Here is a 16,722-nt window from a genome sequence, read left to right on the forward strand (position 1 = left end):
CACTGGTTATTTTGCAGCCTATGTAGTAAAATTCCTTAACTTCGTGTACTTCGTGACCATCAACCATGATGTTAAATTTCTCACTGTTGTCATTTCCACTACTTCTCATTACATTCGTCTTTCTTCGACTTGCTCTCAGTCCACATCCTGTACTCATTAGACTGTTCATTCCATTCAGTGGATCATGTAATTCTTGTTCATTTTCACTGAGGATAGAAACGTCATCAGCGAATCATATCATTGATATCCTTTCGCCTTCAATTTTAATTCTACTCCTGAGCCTTTCTTTTATTTCCATCTTTGCTTCTTCGATGTATAGATTAAACAGTAGAGGCGAAAGATTACATCCCTGTCTTACACCCTTTTTAATGCTAGGACTTCGTTCTTGGTCTTCCACTCTTATTATTCCCTCTTGGTTCTTGTACATGTTGTTATGTTACACGTCTCTCCCTACAGCTTACCCCTATTTTCCTCAGAATTTCGAACATCTTGCACAATTTGATAATGTCGAAAATTCTATGAATGTGTCTTAATTTTTCTTTAGTCTTCCTTCCATTATCAACCACAACGTCAGAATTGCCTCTCTCGCGGCGTTACCTTTCGTAAAGCCAAACTGATCGTCATCTAACAGATCCTAAATTTTCTACTCCATGCTTCTGTATATTGTTCTTGACAGCAGCTTGGATTCATGAGCTGTTAAGCGATAATTCCCGCACTTGTCAGGTCTTCCAGTCTTCGGAATTGTGTGGATGATTTTTTACGAAAGTCAGAATGTATGCCGCCAGATTCATACATTTTACACATCAACATGAATAGTCGTTTTGTTGCCATTTTCCCCAATGATTTTAAAAATTCCGATGGAATATTACCCATCCCTTCTGCCTTATTTGATCTTAAGTCTTCAAAACCTCTATTAAATTCTGATTCTACATAGTACTGGATCCCCTATCTCTTCTAAATCATATCCTTTTTCTTCCTCTATCACATCGTCGTGTCCCGACAGGGAGCGAGATGAACACGTTGCCAAAACAGAGGGGGCTTACCTCAATCGATATTGTCAGTAACTGTAAGTATGTGTGGGCTGCTTGCCGACCTCAACTGCAAAAGACAAGCTAAAGAGGTGGTGCAGAGTACGGAACTCATTGAGGATTTCTGTAGGAAGCAGGGAAATAATTCTAAGTCTCTTTACTACTGAACATTGCAGGTTCGTCTGGCACTGCTACTAACCCTGGGTCACAACAGTTGCCCATCTACTTTCTCTGGCTCTGTCTCCATAGCGACGGCGGTGGCGAGGCTAATGTCTACTTAAGACGTATAGAACTATTATGATTCAGATGTCAGGCGATGAGCGACACAGAGTCGGTGTCGACTTACAATGCTGGGTCCCACACTGACCAGAGTACTACTGGACTCCTTTTTATATCACCAAAAGCTCATTAGGATGAGGTTTCTTTAACCCTCTGTGACACATGAGGTGGATCAAGGACATACTCAGTTCTTTTCTCCCTGCTGCGACCACGTCAGTTCTTCCTGCCGCTTGTGCAGCCTGTCCCTGATGCTGTCTGTTTAGCCAGCCCATAAGGTCGGCAGAGGCTGTGATCGCTTTCAACACACATCTCCCGGGGAAATTTTATAAGCTCTGTCCTCAGAGATTATAAAATTTCTGTTCCTATACCCAGTGCCATTTGGATAGTCTTCCATTCATTTAATTTCGACACACTTTACACAAAGGTCATACGGATCATTTTTACAAGAATACATTATTCAACACTTCCAGTATTCTGTTTACATGAAATATGTTTTCCATTCATTGTCCATTGACCATAAAACACATTGTTGTACCTAATTGGATATACAGTTTCATATAACACATCTTTATACCGTATTTACATAAAACATATTTTACAAAAAATTGCTTTACCGTTATTATACTCTTTATTAATCGCAATGAGCTTATGAAACTTTACATTTTTATCTTTTATTGGTATGTAGTTTTGGTGAACCCTTTATGGGAGTCGTAGCTGTCCCTTCTGTTTGTGGCGTTTGATCGCACTCTCCCCAATGTACTTGTTTAGGAAAAGGTGAGAGTCGGATCGACTTTAATTCGTCTTCTTCGTCATATCGGTCAGAGGTACGGGTGCGCGCATATCTAACAATTTCTCTAGGTGGGCTCCTGTATACAACAGTGTTTGTTACACGAATTCGAGCACAGCATCCTCCACTGATCTCACACAACCCTTTACCACACTTTCTGCAGCACTTGCAATATACACATAAACAGCAAATTCAAATAATTGCTATTAAAGTTACGGATCGTGAGTAGCCCCACAGGGAATAGGTCTCATCGACCACCCTCGGAAAGTGGTCTGTTGCTGGTATTCTATCTCGGTTTGAAAATCTTCCGTTTCATTGCCAGCTGTACTCAGATCACCTAAATGTTTCACTATATGCTCTAGGGGCAAAACTACTGGTACTTCGGACACTTCTAGTTTTTGGTTTCCTATCGTACAACATTCAATATTTGTATTTAAGGTGGGTACTGTATCCTTCTTACTACTATTGGTACAGATAACGTGATCCGACAGTAACTTGATTTGTGCTCCATAGGCCTTGCATTTACTTAAAAACTTTCTCCGATCCCTCGTACAAAGAGGTCTGCGGTTGGTAGAGTATTATATACTTTCGTTCAGTATTATGTTCTTCAGATTGCAATCTGCCGGTATCACTTGCACAGGTTGAAGATGTGGGCTTCGCACCTCCCATGGTCTTAAGTATACATTAATACGAAGTTCTGATTACATGTCTGGAGCCTTGTAGTTACAGGAGAAAATTTCCTCTGACATTTGGGTGTACTATGGTTTTGCTTCATCAATCATTAAGAACTTTTTTTTGGATCTATTTACGTACACAGTCTCTTTGTATCATCAAATTCTGTGGGGAGTGGCCATATCTTGTACAGTGTAAACTCATTACTGCCAGCTAGAAGTACATCTAAATCTATTATCCGTAACAAATGATAACCCTGGTCCTCGGTGAGTTCAGTCGGAAACTTTTTATCTTTTAGTTCACCCCTAATTAATTCTAGATGATTTATCACTTATACGGGATTTATTAGGTGTGGTTCCAACAGACCCTTATGTGTGTTCACGATTACTGCTATTAAGAGGTCATATTCAAGCTCGAGCTCGATACGGGTCAATTTTACTACTTGTTCCTTGATCGTCACTAATACGATTGCGTGCTGTATCTTTTTATTCGTGCCGTTTTAAAACTCTTCTATATGTTTGCTTAGCTTCCGTATTACACATGCTGTGTTTTGCTCGTTCTTTGTTACTGCTTTTATCGTTTGACTGAACTCCATCAAAGATGGCCTTACAATCGTCACTTGTTCTTCGACAACCTTCTTAGTTCTCTTTGCTGTTCCTATAGAACATTTATTTTACCTTTAAAAATGACGCATCATCTTCGTCTAATGTACCGAATAGAAAGTTGATGCCTTCCCCAATCAAATTTAAGATACCTCTCTTCGAACGGCCTCGCTCGTGTGTGGCTAACTGCCCTATTGGCTTTTTCGCATCATTAATTTTTCCTACTTGCCAGTTTATTGCTTGTCGCGCATTCTCGCACTCAACGGTACTCGGCTTTATCTGCTGTAACCTGTTCATGCAATTCGTTATTGCCCTTGTTGCGGCTTGTTGCGTGCTTTCCGACTTGTCATGCAGGTCTCTTAGATTAAAATAACTTACTATCTGCCATGTGGTATTGTGCAAACTGACAGTGCCTTGGTAATGGTAATAGCTCCCAGGGGCATTGGAAATGTTGTAGTTGTACATCTTGCGGCGATAGCCTCACTTCATCTAGACCGTTTGCCACAACACTTTCGATTGCTAATATGCTCCACAGCACTTTCACTCCAGCCATCTGCAAATAAAAGAATTCTTTTAGTAAGTTTGCGTGCACTTTTACACACTTTTGCCCTCTTATTCTAATCACTACATTGGAGCCCTTTCACATCTACGACTGTGAACGGACCTCTCCACTGGCTGTCAAGCTTTCTCGAACATCCCCTTCGTACACTCTCATCAAATAAGAGCACTTTGTTGTGTTGTTTGAAGATCTTCGGATCTGCTTTTTCTCGTAGTGTGCCTTACTCCGTTCCTTATGAACCTGTGTAGGTAGCCTGTCATCCTGATGCAGTATCTACATCCTTTGGCGCACTTCAATCACGTACTCGTCGTACTTATAAATTAGGGGTGTACCAGGTTGTACTATGCGGCATAGTATTACCTACAAATGTTCCTTATGGTACCCAACTATCCCAGTCAGTTTGATTCCTATTAATGCAGTGCCGCAACATCCCTGTTGGTGTTCAATGCGTACGCTCAAGGGCTCCATTTCTTTGTGGGTGGTAACTAGTTGTTTGTATCTTGTTGATATTGAGTAGTTTACGTACACGCTTGATGGTGCCACTGAGGAAATCGCTGCCCATGTCACTCAACAGTGCAGTCAGAATTCCAAATTTTAGTATTAGATTTTCTATCATCCTTGCCAACGTGTCTGTGTCCCGCCGTTCTATTGGCTCGGTCGGAACAAACTTAGAGAGTCCTGAAAAGTCAGGATATAGCGGTTTCCCGCATTCAATTGGGGCAGGTGACCTACTATATCAATTTCACATCTTGAAGATAAATCCACGTGTCGGCTTCAGTTCTAGTGGCTGCGTCGGTTTGGCCTGCGTAATTTTGTTCTTTTGACAGTTCTCACACGTACGTATAAACTGTTCAATAGCACCCTTCATTCCGGGCCAGCTACGGTACTGCTTTACTTATTCGTACCTTCTTCCCATTCCTTAGTGCCCTCCTATCGGTGATACATGCCTTTGCATTAAAATGGCAAACTTCTCTTCTTTCCACAACTAGATGTCGGAACCGTCTGAAGGTATCTGTACTTTCTCTGTTATTTTCTGCTGATCTTCAGCATTGGCATTGCACAATAAGCTCGGTTCTGCTGTCCCGGTCCGCACCTCTCTGGTCGCGACCTTGACTGTGCCTTCCGCTGCCTCCTGTGCTACCTCGCGCACGTTTCTGACACGGGACAGCGCATCTGCCACTCTGTTATGCTTCTCTTCCTTGTATATGATCTGATAGTCGTACTCTTCCAATTTTAATCTAAACTTCATTAACCCTGCTGTTCTGTTCGGGTCTATATGACCCGAAACGAATATGAACGTTATTTTACATTATGTAAATACCAATATATATTTATGAAACTTTGTGACTTTGTCTGAAAATGGATGAGCAGCATGTGTTTTAAAAGGTTTTAAAAAAGTTTAAGAAGTTTGGGCTTCAACTGTAATAGTTGCATATGTAATGTTCGGGTCATAATGACCCGACACAAATATGTTTAGTGTAACTCGTATTTATTTCTAAAATCTGGAAATGGCGAAAATTATTTTTGTTGTGTTGTGTGGGAATAGTGACTGCATCATTCCAACTTACTCTCAACAATCACCTAAAGCTCCATGCGTTCACAACAATGGGCTTGTTTGTTGCTTTCCCCAGGAAATAATAATTGGCAGTTCTCAATAATTGGAATGCTTTGTTTCTGCCCAGTTTGACTTGTGACACCATGGCGATGAGACCATTGAATGATCGTGAGTTGGAAGAAATAGTAAATGCCTCACCAGATGAAGGATCACTTTCTGAGTTTGAAGATCACATCAGCAATGCATCTGAAAGCGAGTGTTCCGATGACAGTTACGACAGTCCACAGCCCATACAAAATAGTGTAGAGACTTTTCTTTCTAAAAATGGGAATATAGAATGGCAGTTGCATCCACCAGCACAACATGGTCGCCTACCAGCTTCGAACATCATCAAGAGTACCCCAGGAGTTACCAGGTATGCAGTCAGCAGAATATCTGATGTAAAATGTTCATTTGAAGCAGTATTTCACACAGCGCTTCAAAATGAAATAATAGAGATGACAAATATTGAAGGGCAGCGAGTTTATGGTGAACAGTGGACAGATATTGATGGTTCTGTTTTCCATGCATACTTAGGACTCTTACTCCTAGCGGGTGTATATCGATCTCATGGGGAGTCTACAAAAAGTTTGTGGGATAAAGATACTGGGCGAAACATATTTCGAGCAACCATGTCTCATGAAACATTCTGTAAGATATCACGTGTCCTGCGATTTGACAAGAAATCTACTAGAGAGGAAAGACGACGTACTGACAAACTTGCCGCAATTCGTAGTATTTGGGAGAAGTGGGTAGAGGTCCTTCCTAAACTGTATAATCCAGGAGAAAATGTTACTGTTGACGAGCAGTTAGTAGCATTTAGAGGTCGCTGTCCATTCAAGCAGTATATCCCAAGTAAACCGGCAAAATATGGGATCAAAATATGGACCATGTGTGACAGCAAAACTTCATACGTACTGAAAGCCCAAATTTATACAGGAAAGGTGAGTGGAGCGGCACCAGAAAGAAATCAGGGAATGAGGGTGGTATCTGATCTCACTTCTGAGTTACGTGGTCAGAATATCACGTGTGACAACTTTTTTACGTCGTACAATTTGGGGCAGCTGCTTCTGAAAAGGAAATTGACTATGTTGGGAACTATACGGAAAAATAAGCCGGAGCTTCCACACAAAATGACCAACAAGGAGGTACACAGCTCTTCATTTTACTTCACAAATGACACTACTGTGGTTAATTATATTCCTAAGAGACACAAGAATGTTGTACTTATGAGCACTCTCCACCATGATGCGGAAATCAGTGACAGGGCTGATAAGAAGCCAAAAATGATTTTGGACTATAATTCAACCAAAGGTGCTGTAGACACGCTTGATCAGTTATTAGGTACATATACATGCAAACGAAAAAGTAATAGGTGGCCAATGATAGTTTTCTACAATATTCTTGATGTTTCTGCTTATAATGCATACGTTTTGTGGATTTCGGTTGACCCTAATTGGAATGCAAGCAAATTGACTAGAAGGAGAATATTCTTGGAGGAACTTGGAAAGTCACTGATAAAAGAACATATTGCATCAAGAACGCATTTCCCAAGAACAGAAGATTCTTTGAGAATGGTCACAAGCATCCAAAACCCGAATGATGTGGGTGGTGTGTCAGAATCGGTAACAACAAGAAAATCTACAAAACGTGCACGCTGTAAGTTCTGTCCATCAAGTAATGACAATAAAACAAACATGGTGTGTGGAAAATGTAGTAAACATATTTGCAAGAAACATGTAACCTACTTGTGTCCACAGTGCAAGCAGTAAGAAAAGAACTGTAGTATTTTATAAGATGATTGTATTGAAAATTCTGTTGTTTCAAATTTATGTGAATACTTGTGCCTAAACTACAATCAGTAAGAAGAGAGGATTCTAAAGTTGTAGTGCTTTCTATGTTGGAATGTAATAAAAAAACTGTAGTGTGTTCTGTACTGTAGTGTGCTCTAAGATGAATATCTGTAATGACAACTGTCTGTTGTTAGAAAATGTCAATACTTACGTCTAAACTGTCAACAATAAGAATAGAAGTATGGAAAAACTGTAGTGCTTTCTAAGTTGAATGCCTGTAATGGAAACTGTCTGTTGTTTCAAATTTATGTGCATATTTAAATGAAAAATATCCCTCAATAAAGTTGTATGCATTGTTATTATTATTATTATTACCATTATTATTATTATTATTATTATTATTATTATTACTAACAAGGTACTGGAATAGAACAACAATGTCGATAGCTAAAACTGTACCAAAATTTATGTTTCTAAAGCATTTTGATATGTCGGGTCATATTGACCCGAACAGTATATATGTCAAGTAAAAGTGAACAGAACAGCAGGGTTAATCGAGACGAGAGATCTGATATACTTCCTAGCCCCCACCTGTGGCTGGCGATCAGTCACTATCTTAAACTTTCTGCCCAACAGATATGACGTAAAATACTTTACGGCCCACACAATCGCGAGTAACTCCGGCTCTACGGTACTAAAGTATTGCTCTGCCTTATTAAGGGTTCGTGAACTGAACGCTATGGGTAAATCCTTTACCATCGTTCCTTGACTGATTGAGATACGCTCCAACCGTGAAGTTACTGGCATTTGTAGTACCTATGAACTCTTTTTCGATATCTGGATATTGTAATATCAGGAGACTGATGAATTTTTCTGTGAGTTATTGGAATGCCTCCTCTTGGTACACTCTCTGTTCATACAGAACTCTTTTCTTCAATAACTCATGCAATGATGTTGCCACTTTTCTAAAATTGCTTGAAAAACGGCGATAATATACTACGAGCCCGAAAAGGGTACCTCTTAATAGCTTCTACTTTGGCAGGGCCAGGTTGCCGTTAAGACGTGGCCCAGAAAGGTAACTTCTCTTCTTAGGAGTTCGCACGTATCCAGTTGCAGCTTTAGGCTGCCTTGCATCAGGCGGTCAAATACCTCTAATGACGCGCCTACGATGACCAAGTCATCCTAGTAAATGAAAACACGGTTCCCTTGTATGCCAATGAGTACTGCATTCATTAACTTCTTAAAGGTTGAAGGCGCGGTTTTTAGCTTCATGGCCATCATATTATACTCGTAGTGTCCGGTGGATGTGCTAAGAGCGTTTTTCTCTCTATCTTTCTCGTCTGTTGGCACTTGATAATATCCCTTTGCCAAATCTAGCGTTGAGAAATACTTCGCTTTACCTGTACTGTCTAGGATCCTGTCGATCCTCGGAAAGGGATAGACCATACTGAATGAAATATCATCGAACTTTCGACAATCGGCTACAACTCTAAACTTTTTACGTACACGGTCGTCCATCTTTTTAGGAATCATTATCAGTGGGAATGACCAGGCACTTTTACTGGGTGAAATGATTCCATCTTCTAGCATTCCTTCTATTTCTGACTACAGTGCCTCTTGCTGGGTATGTAGTATTCTATATGGTCTCTGATTTACGACTGTTCCCTGGGACTCCTGTATTATGGGTACTCTGTATTTGACCAAGTTGGTATGTGTCTTTGTCACGGCCTTTGGTTCGGTTGCCACTGTCCTAACCTTGTAAATGTTGGGAAGCAGGATTGATTCGCCAGGATTAGTTCTGCAAATACTTCTGAGTTTCTAGCTGAACCTCTTCTTTCTGAGTGTTCAGTATACTAGTGAGACAGGTTCCTTCTCAGACAGTCACTAGTGGTTTTGGAATGTACACACCAGGCCTAATTTCTTGTTTCGGAATGATCATTTCCCTTCCTTGAATCTGCGCTACCTGTACTTTCACGAATCGTTCCTCCCTGGAATCAATTACTGTTTCCTTTTTCGGTATGTTCTGTCGAGTATGCTCCTCTCCAGCAGCATCTCTGCATGCTCGTCATCAAATGGCTCATGAACGACACTGGCCCTATCCTGTATCTGTAGTGGTGACGAGAAATTCTGTCCTTATGACAACATAACGAAGAGAAAGCATTGGTTGAGCCCAAAAGAAAACAGCAACTGCCCATACAAAGCTCAGCGCACATCTACAAAGGATAATGTTATGCATCTGGTGGAACAGCGACTATGTGGTGTACTGTGAACTGATTTTCCGAGGTGTAACCATCACTGCTTACATTTACTGTCAACAACTGAGACGCAATCCACGGACAGCTACCAGAAAGACTGCGTGAAGTGATGCTACACAATGATAATACCCGTCCTCATTCTGCTAGACTGACCATAAACGCTATACAGGGGTTGGTTTGGGAAGTCATTCTGCACCCACCATATTCACCTGATCTTGCACCCTCAGATTTTCACCTTTTCCACTCTCTGTCGAATTACTTTCAAGGAACTTCCTTTCCAGGTGAGAATGGGCTCTGAATATGGCTCAACAAATTCTTCCCCTCAACAGTCGCTGAATCCTAAGTTACCCCAGCGTTGGCAGACTGTTATAAATAATGATGGAGCATATATTATTGATGACTATAGTGCGTTTAAAATTAGTTGCGACTTTTGACGTATGCCTTAGCGGCGGGGACGTGACGCCGTTGCTCGGGTAACACCAATAGCGAGCTGGCTTTCCCTACCACGCTGCCAGCAGTTCGGTTGGTAAAGCGCCCCTGTTGCCACGTCGTGGGTAAACAGTACGACTTGGTGTCACGCATCAGAGTTACCTGTGTTCATTAGCTCTCATAAAGGATATTTTCTGGCGTTGAAGTGTTCTACAATCGTCAGGTAATGTGAATGAGTGTTTCGTGTTGGTGCTGTATTAATAATAACAATAAAAGTGGATGTTCAGGAACACATTCACTGGCTGTGAAAATAATGTTCTACTGCAAAATATTCCTCCGAATTCGTCAATAATGGACATTGCGTCATACCACTCTGTTGTGATGGATAAAGCTACACCATCCCTGTGGATGAAAGTGGATACTTGGTTCTGGGTAGAAAGAAATGTTCCACTGGCTAACGTTGATTGCAGCATATAGAAGGCGAAGGTAATGTAACTTGAAATGCTCTACAAGCCAAAAACCCCACGGTAACAGGTCGACAAACGGACTGATGCTAAAGCACATAGTTTAATCAGCTTTCGTCCGCATCACGTTAATTTAAATCTGAATGAGAATATGCTCAGTAAAGCTAAAATGATGAAAGAAGATGGTACACCACAGGACAGGTCTGGAGTTGTCAGCCATACCAAGAAGGTAGTTGAGGAGAGATGGATTCACAGTGGATTTGTTGCCATGTTAAAATCTGATTCTTTTGTCAAAACACAGCATAGTTTACAAATATTCATCTCACTAACATTCTAATGTAGTTGAAATTACGGCAGAATGATAGAATAGTGTGTAATCAAACTAGTAACTGTGGGCAAGTCAGGTCAACAGTTTATGAAACAGCCATTTCTCAGAATAAAATAAAAGCATAAACTCTTCACTTTCATTCTCACAAAACCCACAGCAATTTTCATTTCACTATCTATCGATGGTCCTTAGAAATTACATCATTGCATTGAAATAAATCTGTAGTTGCTTGATTATCACGGCGGATATGAAAGTTTCGCATATTAATATGACTCTGAGCACTATGGGACTTAACCGCTGAGGTCATCAGTCCCCTAGAACTTAGAACTAATTAAACCAAACTAACCTAAGGACATCATACACATCCATGCCCGAGGCAGGATTCGAACCTGCGACTGTAGCAGTCACACGGTTCCAGACTGTAGCGCCTAGAACCGCTCGGCCACTCCGGAAGGCTTCGCATATTAATCATATGGCAAAATACTCTGCTCTTTGTGTGCTATCATTTGCCAAAATCATGTCTTGATACCTCGAACGATTTATGAGACACAGGGAATTTATGAATTTCTTTCTTGCCTTTTCGCTGCCACGTGCTTTCATGACGGAGTGGTTTACATACATTCCCTTTTTTCGAGACTTCAAGTTTAAAGAATAATTCAGTATGTTTTCTGCATTTCATACGGAACAACATATTGTCTAACATGCACGAAACGCAGATTCATAGCTGCCCTTATTATTCACCGCAAACTTTAAGAATTTCTTGCAGTAGTTTAGCTGATATCGAAATATCACAATAACTACGAGCATTAACACAATGCTTCACAGTTCATCATGAAGCTGAAGAATTCACCTGTAAGATTGCGAGAATCAGATGTTTTTAGCTGATAGTTTTTTTGGTAACAGTTTGAGAAAGATTGCATATCGGCCAGCTTGCGCGGCTTACTGTCCATGTAAGTCATCTGCTGACACGTCCAGTTCACGCTGGTAACTTCGCTGCCCTCCACTCCCTCCGCACTGAACTGTCAAAAGTCACAACTAATTTTAAATGCACTATAAAGTATCTCTTATACATTTAAAACATATGCAATCAAGTAAATGGCAAATGCTACTAAGCTGTCTATCACATAATTCAAGTATGTGAACTGACCATTTAATGCTGAAGTTAATATTAAGTAAATCAACGGAATTTTACTGACACTAAGTGACAGATCAATCTAAAACCTTCTTGAATATAGTGGTAGCAGTATTTTCTATAGTGAAGTTAGGCACTTTGTCAGTCGTAGTGGTCGTGTCGTCTGAAAATAGGAGGAAAGGTGTTTTTGGCTCATACATCACAGAAAGGTCATTGATAAAGATTAGTACGAGGAAGTGACAAAGTATTGAGCCTTGTGGAACTCCATATTTCGCTGTATCCCAACCATGGCAACCTGATTTCCAAAGTATATGAAATTCTAAAATATTGTAATATTATGGGTTTTAAATAGAAATACCAAGTAATATTGTGTAATTGAGTCTACAAAATTATTCCTATTTAATGAATCTATCTGTGGCTGATTTTCTAACATAACGAGGAAATGTATTAATTATTGGAAATTTATAAAATGATATGCGGTAGAGGTCATTCAGAGACTCAGTGGACTTTAGTAACGATATTTCCATCCGTTTTGAGTTAGTTCTATGAAATTTCGGAGGAACTTCCAGATTTATCAGTAAACTCTTCCAGGCTAAGTTGCCGTGGTCGATCTGTAGAACTTCTTCTCCCTGACGTTTCGTTCTCAACTACGGAGAACATCTTCCGAGGTGGATCGACGACTGGCTGCTAGGAGCTGGGGCTGCCGCTTATATAGAGATCGTAGGGGGCGCCACCACACGTCACATGGCGTCGATGCGCAGCTATCTCTGGCTATCGTCTGTTCTCTCGATTGCAGGCAATCGATTGTCACGTGATTGATGCAACGTCGACCGCCATATCTTATCCAATTTTAATCCTTCTTCTTTACGATTAAAATTGTATTGATGTTTGTGGATTTCAATTGCCTCTCTATACATACGTGTATAATAGTGCGACGTCCTCGCTAGCAGGCTTGTTTCACCAAATTTTATGTCGTGATCTCCATCCTTAAAAACATGTTCCGCTACTGCCGATTTGTCGATATGTCCCAAGCGACAGTTTCTTTTGTGCTCCGTCAACCGTGTATTGATGCTTCTTTTGGTAGCTCCTATGTAAACCCTGCCGCAACTACACGGAATTTTATATACCCCTGGGGTGGCTAGGGGGTGACGAGCATCTTTTGTTGATCTTAGGCATTCACTAATTTTCTTAGTAGGTCTAAAAGTGGTCTCTACCTGAAACTTGGCTAGTACTTTTCCAATGCGATCCGTGATATTATGGATGAACGGAAGAAATACTTTTCCAGCTGATGGTTGTTGCTGTCTCCTATTTTTAGGCATTTTTCTATTTGGGTGAAGTGCTCGATTAATCTCGTTTTTTGTATAACCATTTTTCGCAAAGGCCATTCGTAAATGATTTAGTTCTTCTTGTAAGTAGCCTGGTTCACAAATATTATTGGCCCTATCCACTAGTGTTTTTATGACCCCCCTCTTTTGCCTAGGGTGGTGGTTTGAGTTCTTATGGAGGTAGCGATCGGTATGTGTACCTTTCCTGTAGACCTTATGGCCTAAGGTCCCATCCGCCCGTTTGATGACTGATACATCCAAGAAGTTAAGTTGTCCATTCTTCTCCTTCTCCATAGTAAATTTAATCTTTGGGTTGATGCTATTTAAGTGTACCAGAAAATCATTCAAGTCTTCTTCCTCATGATTCCATATTACAAAGGTATCATCCACATACCGATACCACTTCAAGGGGCTTTTTTATTTTTGGCCGACTGCAATGCTTGATGTTCAAAATATTCCATGAATAAATTCGCAATTGCGGGACTTAGGGGACTTCCCATGGCTACCCCATCGATCTGTTCATAAAATTCACCATTATACTGAAAATAGGTTGAGGATAGACAGTGTTGGAACAAGGCTACTATATCAGTAGGGAACATATTGGCTATATGGGAGAGAGCTTCATCAACTGGAACCATCGTGAACAAAGACACTATATCAAAACTGACAAGTATGTCATTAGGACCAACAGTAATTTCCCTCAATTTCTCAATGAAGTGTAGAGAGTTTTTAATATGACTCTCAGTTTTGCCTATGTGAGGTTGTAACAAAGAGGCAAGGTGTCTGGCTAGTTCTTGGGTAGGAGCTCCAATTGCGCTGACTATTGGTCTCAAAGGAACATCAGGTTTATGTATCTTTGGTAATCCATATAATCTCGGAGGATAAGCCTCCGTTTCACAAAGATACTTTTTAACTTCTGTAGGAATTGAAGACTGTTTTATCAGACGCTTGGTGGCATTCAGCACATTCGTTGTGGGATCCTTTTTCAACTTCTTGTATGTGCTGGGTTCCAGGAGATCACTGATCTTCTTGTGATAATCCTCAGTATTCATTGAGAAATTGAGGGAAATTACTGTCGGTCCTAATGACATACTTGTCAGTTTTGATATAGTGTCTTTGTTCACGATGGTTCCAGTTGATGAAGCTCTCTCCCATATAGCCAATATGTTCCCTACTGATATAGTAGCCTTGTTCCAACACTGTCTATCCTCAACCTATTTTCAGTATAATGGTGAATTTTATGAACAGATCGATGGGGTAGCCATGGGAAGTCCCCTAAGTCCCGCAATTGCGAATTTATTCATGGAATATTTTGAACATCAAGCATTGCAGTCGGCCAAAAAAAAAAAAAGCCCCTTGAAGTGGTATCGGTATGTGGATGATACCTTTGTAATATGGAATCATGAGGAAGAAGACTTGAATGATTTTCTGGTACACTTAAATAGCATCAACCCAAAGATTAAATTTACTATGGAGAAGGAGAAGAATGGACAACTTAACTTCTTGGATGTATCAGTTATCAAACGGGCGGATGGGACCTTAGGCCATAAGGTCTACAGGAAAGGTACACATACCGATCGCTACCTCCATGAGAACTCAAACCACCACCCTAGGCAAAAGAGGGGGGTCATAAAAACACTAGTGGATAGGGCCAATAATATTTGTGAACCAGGCTACTTACAAGAAGAACTAAATCATTTACGAATGGCCTTTGCGAAAAATGGTTATACAAAAAACGAGATTAATCGAGCACTTCACCCAAATAGAAAAATGCCTAAAAATAGGAGACAGCAACAACCATCAGCTGGAAAAGTATTTCTTCCGTTCATCCATAATATCACGGATCGCATTGGAAAAGTACTAGCCAAGTTTCAGGTAGAGACCATTTTTAGACCTACTAAGAAAATTAGTGAATGCCTAAGATCAACAAAAGATGCTCGTCACCCCCTAGCCACCCCAGGGGTATATAAAATTCTGTGTAGTTGCGGCAGGGTTTACATAGGAACTACCAAAAGAAGCATCAATACACGGTTGACGGAGCACAAAAGAAACTGTCGCTTGGGACATATCGACAAATCGGCAGTAGCGGAACATGTTTTTAAGGATGGAGATCCGACATAAAATTTGGTGAAACAAGCGTGCTAGCGAGGACGTCGTACTATTATACACGTATGTATAGAGAGGCAATTGAAATCCACAAACATCAATACAATTTTAATCGTAAAGAAGAAGGATTAAAATTGGATAAGATATGGCGGTCGACGTTGCATCAATCACGTGACAATCGATTGCCTGCAATCGAGAGAACAGACGATAGCCAGAGATAGCTGCACATCGACGCCATGTGACGTGTGGTGGCGCCCCCTACGATCTCTATATAAGCGGCGGCCCCAGCTCCTAGCCACGGCACGAGCCATGGCACTTTTTTTTTCCTCTGCTCTTCAAATCGCTACCCTCACTCGCGTTTCGTCCACTATTTATCACCTGATGGACCGTGTTAATGCGTAGCCTTACCCAGACGCACGGACAACGTCACAGCCCAGCATCCTGTGATCCACATACTAGACAACTAACATGTTTACGGAGGTGACAGTAGAACTTTTGGTTTGGTCACCACGTTGGTGCGGGCGTGGAGGGGCCCCATCTCCTAGCAGCCAGTCGTCGACTCACCTCGGAAGATGTTCTCCGTAGTTGAGAACGAAACGTCAGGGAGAAGAAGTTCTGCAGATCGACCACGGCAACTTAGCCCGGAAGAGTTTACTGATAAAGACGCCGGCCGTGAAAGCCTACATGGAATGAACTTCCAGGTGTTTGTAATCGGCTGCCACAATATATCGGCCCTTAATCTTCTGCCCATCTTCAGGTGAATACTGGTGGAGATATACTGAGCTCCCTATGAGTTGAGTTTAATTAGTCTTGGGTACGTTTTGAAATAAAACTAATACTGATTTGTTTGAGTAAAAATCGTGGGACATTATATTCTGTGAATTACGTAAATACGCATTAAGATATGAAATATAGACTACTTAACACTCTTTTAATAAATATGGCTCTGTCTCGAAGCCATTTTAAGAGATAAGATAATCAAATGTAATTGTAAGGAAACTCATAAATTAAGTGGATCAGTTAATGATGAATTTTGCAGTAATAGGTTTCTAGGTTAATTACTATGCGAACAACTTACTACATACAATACATTTTGTTGTTTATTTTCTTGCTCTTTTGCTACAGCCACTTGTTAATACTGCTTCTTGTACCAAAGCTATGCTATAACAGTGTTATGTATAAATAACCATGTTTTGGCTTTGTGAATTGCAGTGTATTCCACTTCTAGTTATCAGTACACGATAATAAAACTCTGCGGAGAAAGAACAAAACTATTTTACACAGTCAATGGACTAGATTTGAGGCCACATTCATTGAAGACTCTATGGAGGAAGGACAGACACATTGCACTTCGAAATGAACTGTCTCT

Source organism: Schistocerca piceifrons, chromosome 8, assembly GCF_021461385.2.
Source record: "Schistocerca piceifrons isolate TAMUIC-IGC-003096 chromosome 8, iqSchPice1.1, whole genome shotgun sequence".
Taxonomy (NCBI): domain Eukaryota; kingdom Metazoa; phylum Arthropoda; class Insecta; order Orthoptera; family Acrididae; genus Schistocerca; species Schistocerca piceifrons.